This window comes from Apium graveolens, chromosome 5, assembly GCF_009905375.1.
Source record: "Apium graveolens cultivar Ventura chromosome 5, ASM990537v1, whole genome shotgun sequence".
Lineage (NCBI taxonomy): Eukaryota > Viridiplantae > Streptophyta > Magnoliopsida > Apiales > Apiaceae > Apium > Apium graveolens.
The window spans coordinates 246,163,811-246,171,717 of record NC_133651.1 but is presented as its reverse complement, the minus strand read 5'-3'; the positions used below and the strand labels follow the sequence as shown (position 1 = coordinate 246,171,717).

At 36.2% G+C, this 7,907-nt stretch overlaps 1 non-coding gene across 1 annotated transcript; it reads right to left on the bottom strand.

Annotated features, from left to right (window-relative positions):
* Positions 1 to 7,268: 7,268 nt before the first annotated feature.
* On the bottom strand, positions 7,269 to 7,375 carry LOC141662608 (small nucleolar RNA R71). The gene has a single exon (XR_012550714.1). It is a non-coding gene; the product is annotated as a small nucleolar RNA R71 (small nucleolar RNA).
* Between the last annotated feature and the right edge of the window lie 532 nt (positions 7,376 to 7,907).

The following is a 7,907-nucleotide window of genomic DNA, read 5'->3' as shown; positions in this document are numbered from 1 at the left end:
ATCATAGTCGGCGATTGTTTGTTGTAATGTTGTTAGAAATTGAACTTCTGGCATGATTCTAGTCTGAATTCTCTGAAAAACCAGGCCGAACGGGACTATTTTGGCCGGCCGGAGAAGCTCGGCTCGCCGACTTTAATGGCAAATGGCAATCGCTGGCAGCTGCAATTTCTAGCAGCCGGTGTTCGTCCAGACCAGAGGTCGACCCGGTTTCGGCCCGATTGTTGACCCGGGTTTAATCCTGTTTTTGCCCAAATCAATATATGAATTGTGTTTTAGGATTTTTATTTTAAAAATAAATGAAAATCTATTAGGTATTTCAAAATTTGATTTTAGAATTTAAAAATTATTTAGTTAATTATTTTAAATAATTACCTAAATTATTTTAATTCCAGAAAAAATATTTTCTTTATTATTTTCAAAAATCTAAATTTGATTTAATTATTTATAATTTAGTTTAGTTAATTATTTATGGATTTAATTAATTGATTAATTTATGTAATTAATTAATTAATTCTATAAATAGTTAAATAAAATATAATTATTTCTAATTAAGCCAAATAATGATTTAAAAATCATTTTAAGCCTTTTAAATTATATAAAGGTATTTAAAATTCAATTAATATTATTATTCAATGAATTATTCTTATTTTATTCATAATAAATCAATTGTTCGTCCGTTTAATACGAAACAGACGCCTCTAGACTCAGAAAAATATTTTGCTTCTATTTAAAAAAACTGAGACCTAAATTCTTTTGTATCAAAAAGGCGTTTGTTTTATGAATCATTCATAGTCAGTTATTGATCGATAAAATCCTCTTTTTGACCCGATTTCAATTCTAAACGTATCGAGACCTATCTTTTGACGATTCAACTTATGTGTTACATGAATTATGTGACTATGTGTTATATGAATTATGTGATACATGCCTTATGTGTTTACGTGTTATATAAATTATGCGTCCACCTGTCTTTTAAACGTTATCTGATTGAGATGTGATCGTTATCTATTATTATCGGGCGGGTAGATGATAAAGATAAACGTATAGGCTAGACAATTATATATTGTCAGTTATTTGAATGGTATCTTTTATGATAGATATACATAGTTTGAGGCATTCAAAGATAGACAGAGATTGTAAAAGTAAAGCCAGATTACATGTAGTAATAAAACGAGTGAATTCAGAATAGAGATAAACCATAAATGGTGATTGAAAAGAAAGGTCAGGTAGCCTGTCAAGGGAAATACAGATACATCGGGAATGAGTGAAATGGCAGATAGTTAAAGATCAGAGGGTTATTATTAGGAATATATGTGTATTAGTTTGATGATAAGTTAACCAAAACACTTAAGTAGAAATCTAGTGTTTGTAGCCTCAACGGATAAGACCACTTTGGCTATCCGTTGATGGAGTAGCTTTACTTAGAAATAAGTTTAGTATTGTAGCACATTTCAGTCTTTGTAAATGAGTTATAATTCTTAGAAGTTGTAGGAAATTATGAGTCATGTTGACTACTAGTGGATAAGCAAATAGGAGGGCTAATTGTAAATATTTCATGCCTTGTAATTTTGTATAAATGAAGTAGTATCAACTGGTAAATTAAAGACCTTCAACGGATGAGAAACAAAGCCTCAACGGATGTCTCTAAAGCTTCAACGGATAACATCCATCAACGGATGAGTGCATCAACGGATAAAGCTTCAACTGCTAAAGCTTCAACGGATAAGAGCATCAACGAATAAAGCCTCCAACGGATGAAAGCTTCAATGGATGCTCAGTTCCATAGCAGTTGATAGTGACAATTCATAAGCTGACAGAGGCACATGGGTTGACAGAGACAATTGGAATGTGGTAGCCTCTTGGAGGAATCAAGAAAAAGCAGCATTTCCATTCTGGTACAAACAAGGAAGTATTCAAAGATTCACAGATTATCTTAGATTGCATTGGATAGAGAAATGAAGAAGAAACATGTGAAGGACTATTTTATAATTGTATTTTGTCTTTGTCTTCACTTGAAATACTTGGTGATATATAAACCAAGTTGCAGCTAGTAATTAGGTGTGAATTTTCAAGAGCTGTTTAGAAAAATTCAGAGAGAAAATCATCTAGTTTGTACTAGGAAGCAGCTGTGAACAATTCTTTGTATCATAGATTTTCTAAAATACACATCTCTGGTGGAACAACAAATCCACCAGAAAAGTTTTTAAAGCCTTTGTGTTCTTTACATTTATGTTTTGAATATACATCTGCCTGTACTTGCTTAAAGCAATTCACACACATCTGTTCATCATACACTTAGCTTTTGAAACTGCTCAAAACTTGAAAAAGTTTTGAGATTTACATTCAACCCCCCTTCTGTAAATCTCACTGTTAGTTCCTTGGGAATAACAATTGGTATCAGAGCAAGCTCTTAACATACAAAGAGTTTAAAGATCTATTCTACTAACATTATGAGTAAGAAGGATATTGGAGTGAAGATTCCAATCCTGGAAAGAGATAATTATCATCACTGGAAAGTGAAGATGCATCTACATCTTCTGTCTCAAGATGAAAGCTACATAAACTGCATTGAGAATGGTCCTCACATCCCTCATAAAGTGGCCACAGCTGCTACTGCCACAGTTGCTGTTGGACAGTCTATTCCCAAGCCAAGAGCAGAATGGACTCCTGAAGATATTGAAGAGGTTCACAAGGACAAGAAGGCCATGAACATTCTGTTCAATGGCCTAGACAAAGATATGTTTGATGATGTCATTTACAGCCTCTCTGCTAAGGAAATTTGGGATACTGTACAACTTATCTGTGAAGGTACCGAGCAAGTTAGAGAAAACAAAATGCAGCTTCTCATTCAACAATGTGAATATTTTCATTCCGAAGAAGGAGAATCATTGAATGATGCTTTTAATAGATTTCAAAAACTGTTGAATGGATTGAAGCTGTATGGCAGACTGTACTAAGTCAAGGACTCCAACTTAAAATTTCTAAGGTCTCTACCAAAGGAATGGAAGCCTATGACTGTTTCACTAAGGAATTCTCAAGATTATAAGGACTTCACACTTGAAAGATTATATGAAATTTTGAAGACCTATGAACTTGAGATGGGGCAAGATGAGCTGTTGGAGAAGGGAAAGAAAAAAGGTGGATCAGTTGCACTTGTAGCTTAAAATAAGAAAATTGAAGCCAAGAATGAAGAAAAGACAATGCCAAGTCTCAAAATTGGCACAAGCAAATCAGAATCAAGTAAGGGAAATGAGCAAGCAACTGAGGTTGAAGACAATTCCAGTCAAGATGACTCTGATGATATTGATGAACATCTGGCCATTCTGTCCAGAAGATTTGCAAAGATGAAATTCAAGAAAAACACTAGAGTCACTAAGCCAAACAAGAACATGGTGGACAAGTCTAAGTTCAAGTGTTATAACTGTGGCACAAGTGGACACTTTGCAAGTGAGTGCAGAAAGCCAACTTCTGAAAAGAAGAAATTTGAGCAAGTGGATTATAAAAAGAAATATTTCGAATTGCTCAAACAAAAGGAAAGGGCTTTTCTGACTCAAGAAAATGACTGGGCAGCTGATGGAGCCAATGAAGATGATGATATGGAGTATGTCAACTTAGCCCTGATGGCTAATTCTGATGAAAATGAAACTAGTTCATCAAGCAACCAGGTAATCACTACTGACCTTTCTCAGCTTTCTAAAGATAAATGCAATGAAGCTATAAATGATATGTCTACTGAATTGTATCATTTACGTGTTTCACTTAAATCATTGACTAAAGAGAACATGAGAATTAAAGAGAATAATCTGTTTTTAAGTGATAGGAATGCTATGTTAGAGGGTAAGGTAATTGAGTTTGAAAAGATTAAAATCAAATGCTTATCTATTGAGAGTGAACTAGAAGAGTCTGTTAAGAAAGTAGAAATTCTTTCTAAACAACTAGAACGTGAGCAAGAGGTAATCAAGGCCTAGAAAATATCTAGGGATGTTAGTGCTCAAATTGCCAAAGTTCAAGGAATTGAATCCTTCTGTGAGAATGCCTGGAAGAAAAAAAAGGAAATGAAATTGATTGATGGACTGTCAACGGATGTGGAATCAACGGATGATGAAAGTCATCTGTTGAAGAAGAAAAGGAGCATCCGTTGAAGGCTGATCAATTAAAACAGGAAAATGTTTCTAAAAAGGATAATTTGAAAAATCTCAGTAAGAAGTTTGGTTCAATTTCCAAAAACTTTGTCAAAGAAGAAGCTAGCACATCCAAAGATGCTAGTAAGGTGAATATAGGACATATGACTTTAGATCAATTGAAGAATAGGCTTAAGTTGGTTGAGGATAAAAATGAAACTAAAAGAAAATCCAATAAAAATGGGAAGGTAGGGATTAACAAACACAACAACTACACACCTGATAAGTATGCTCTTAGAAAAAGTTGTGTGCATTGTAGTAGTGTTAATCAACTATCTGCTAACTGCAAATATGTAAAGAATGCTCCCATGCCTTTATCTTCTTCCATGCCTAATATGTCTATGTCACCACTGCATGCTATGCCTGTTCTGTCTTAGCAGAATCCTCATGCACATTTTGCAAACATGCCATATGTTAATAATCCTTATTTTGCTGCATTTAGTATGCCTCAAATACCATACAACATGCCTATGTGGAATAACATGTTTGCACAATCTATGCCTTATCAAATTCAACCAAATGTGCTAAATGATTCTGTGACTAACCCTACATTTCAACCAACTACATCTGAGACCAAGGTTGACTCAAAGTTACCTAAGTCAAAAGGTGCAGGAAGTGTGAAGTCTAGGAAAAAGACTAACAAGGCTGGACCCAAGGAAACTTGGGTACCAAAATCAACTTGATTTGATTTTGTTGTGTGCAGGGAAAAAGAAGGTGTAACACCCCCAAATCCGGGGTCGGGGATTCGGGTTGTCACGAGTTCCATTTCCCTTATCAATACTTAATCTTAACAGTCAACCAACTATTGCGTACTGTGACCCCACAATATACACACACACACCACAAGTTATAGTCTCAGAGATGAATATCTAAAAATAACACAAGTCATCTTATTCCACAATTATAAACCACTTCACCATAAAAAGGGTTTCTGAATAATTTACGTATTCTTTGCCATTATTACAATTCATAAATATACGTAAGTCTGGTACATCAAAAGTTGAAAGCCTAGTGATAAGTGGCATTTTATACCACTTAGAGCGTCTTAAAATGGCTTAAATTGGTGTCTTGAAATCAAGTATTTTGTGTATTTGATGCGTTTTTCTAGTGTTTATGCATTTCAGGGTTTTAGTTGCATTTCGGGGGAGGAATCATCAAGAATAAGCCTTGGCATGTGTTCACCATTGCGAGAGGAAAGAAACGGGCAGATTACGGCGAAGAAACGGAGCAAAATCAGAATTTTTAGCAAGCTGAGCGCCCGCTCAGCTAGGCTGAGCGGTCGCGCAAGGTCGGGAAAAAAGACAAATTATTTTAGGACTTCTACTTCTGTTTGGTTTCCACTTCTATGTAATCTGAGTTTTATGGGACTATTATATAAGTAGATTTGAGATGTTTTCACAAGTGTGGATTGAAGAAGATTGTGTTTTTACGCAAGGAGCGAAGGAGATAAGGAAGAAGACCGATTTAGCACACCGCAACGAAGAGGAAGCATATCTTCTTGTGATTCTTGTTTCGTTGTAACGTTGGATGCTAGTTTTCTTGCTTTGAACTTATTTACTCTTGTGACGTACTCTGTTTTAATAAAATTAGTTTAGTTATTATTTTCTTGTGTTTGTTTATCATGATTTCATATGAACCCATGATGACGATAAGTGCTATTGTGGGCTAATCGTGATCATGGGGTTGCAACGGATTTATTATGGAATTCTTTAGTTAATTGTTTAATACTTTAGTGTGTGATGATTGCATGATATCTAGTATTGGTTGTGCGTATTCGTCTTATGTGCGTCGCGAACATATAAGATAGGGTGTTAATCTCTTGTGAAGCGACGGTGGATCTTGAGATTTAGAACTTGCCATGCTAGCATAGGTTCATGTACGTTGTGCATGATTAGTGGTTAACTCTAACAGTTTTATTTGCCCTATATAATCAAAAGGAATAACTTGTGCTTAAATCGTTGTGTTGTCAATTTCTGTAGACATATAGGAACTCAACATAATTGATGACTATTCAACTTCTATCTTAATTGTGGATGCTTGGTAGAATGGTATTAGTACAATGAAAGTTGGCTTTTATCAGTTTCGTGTTATTCGATTAATATCATCACTGTCACATGCTAAAGGTAATAACAATGGCTATAGAAGGAAGTAATAATGAAGTTGTGATCTCATGAGTGTTTTATTATTGATAAATTGAAGTGTTAGTAAAGTGATTAATTAAGTAGTTAATTATAGTTAATATTTAATCAACAATTTTAAGTGTTAGTATCTTAACATTGAGAAGTAATCATACATTGGTGAGTGAGTTTAATTAGACAATAATTTAGTCTGAGTCTCTGAGGGAACGAACTAGAAAGTATTCTATATTACTTGCGAACGCGTATACTTGCGTGAATATTAGCGCGTGTTTTCGCCCTAACAAGTTTTTGGCGCCGCTGCCGGGGACTCGGCGTATTTGTTTAGTTTATGTACTTACCATCATTGGTCATTAGGACTCAGTGATTAGGACGTAGTAGTTACTTATTTTTTCCGGTTGTGTTTCAGGTACTTTAGCAAGCGTTTATGCAAACTCGTTCTCGTGCTCGCAAGAGGACTTTAGATACAGCTGAGGAGACAGACGAAGTTCTTGATATTCCGGAGAAGTTAGATTTTGAGGATTCGGATTTAGGAACTGAGCAGAAAGAACTAGTAAACATGGGAGATCGTATTGTTCAAGCTGGTCCAGCTCTTATGGATTTTTCTCGGCCTAAAATTGATGACATTCAGTCAAGCATCCTTCATCCGGCTATTCAAGCTAACACCTTTGAAATCAAGCTGGGCACTATTCAGATGGTGCAGAATTCTGTTTCTTTTGGAGGAGCGGCAACTGAAGACCCCAACATGCACATAAGGAATTTTGTCGAGATCTGCAGCACTTTTAAGTATAATGGCGTGACTGATGAGGCTATCAAGTTGAGGCTTTTCCCATTCTCACTGAGGGATAATGCTAAAGACTGGTTACATTCTGAACCAGCTGGGTCCATCACTACGTGGCAAGATCTTGCGCAAAAGTTTCTGGTGAAGTTTTATCCGATGGCAAAGACTGCTGCTATGAGGAGTGCTCTTACTCAGTTTGCGCAGCAACCTACAGAATCTATGTGCGAGGCTTGGGAACGCTACAAGGAAATGTTGAGAAAATGTCCACATCATGGAATGCCGGATTGGATGGTGATCACTGGTTTCTATAATGGTTTGGGGGCCCAATCTCGGCCCATGCTCGATGCAGCAGCTGGAGGCGCCTTATGGGCTAAAAGCTATACTGAGGCGTATAATCTTATAGAGACGATGGCTGCAAATGAGCATCAAAACCCAACTCAGAGGATGATGTCAGGCAAGGTAGCAGGTATTCTGGAAGTTGATGTAGCCACCGCTATTGCAGCCCAGCTCCAAGCGCTATCAATGAAGGTTAATTCTCTGGCTACGTATGGAGTTAATCAAATAGCTATGGTTTGTGAGCTTTGTGCAGGTTCTCATGCTACGGATCAGTGTTCTCTTGTCAACGAATCTGTTCAGTATATGAATAATTATCAGCGACAACAGCAGCCTGTGCCAGCGACCTATCATCCTAACAACAGAAATCATCCAAATTTCAGCTGGGGGAATAATCAGAATGCTATTCAGCCACCATATCAGCAAGGAGTGAGTAAACAGTTTAACCCACCTGGATTCCAGCAACCACAGCAGTAT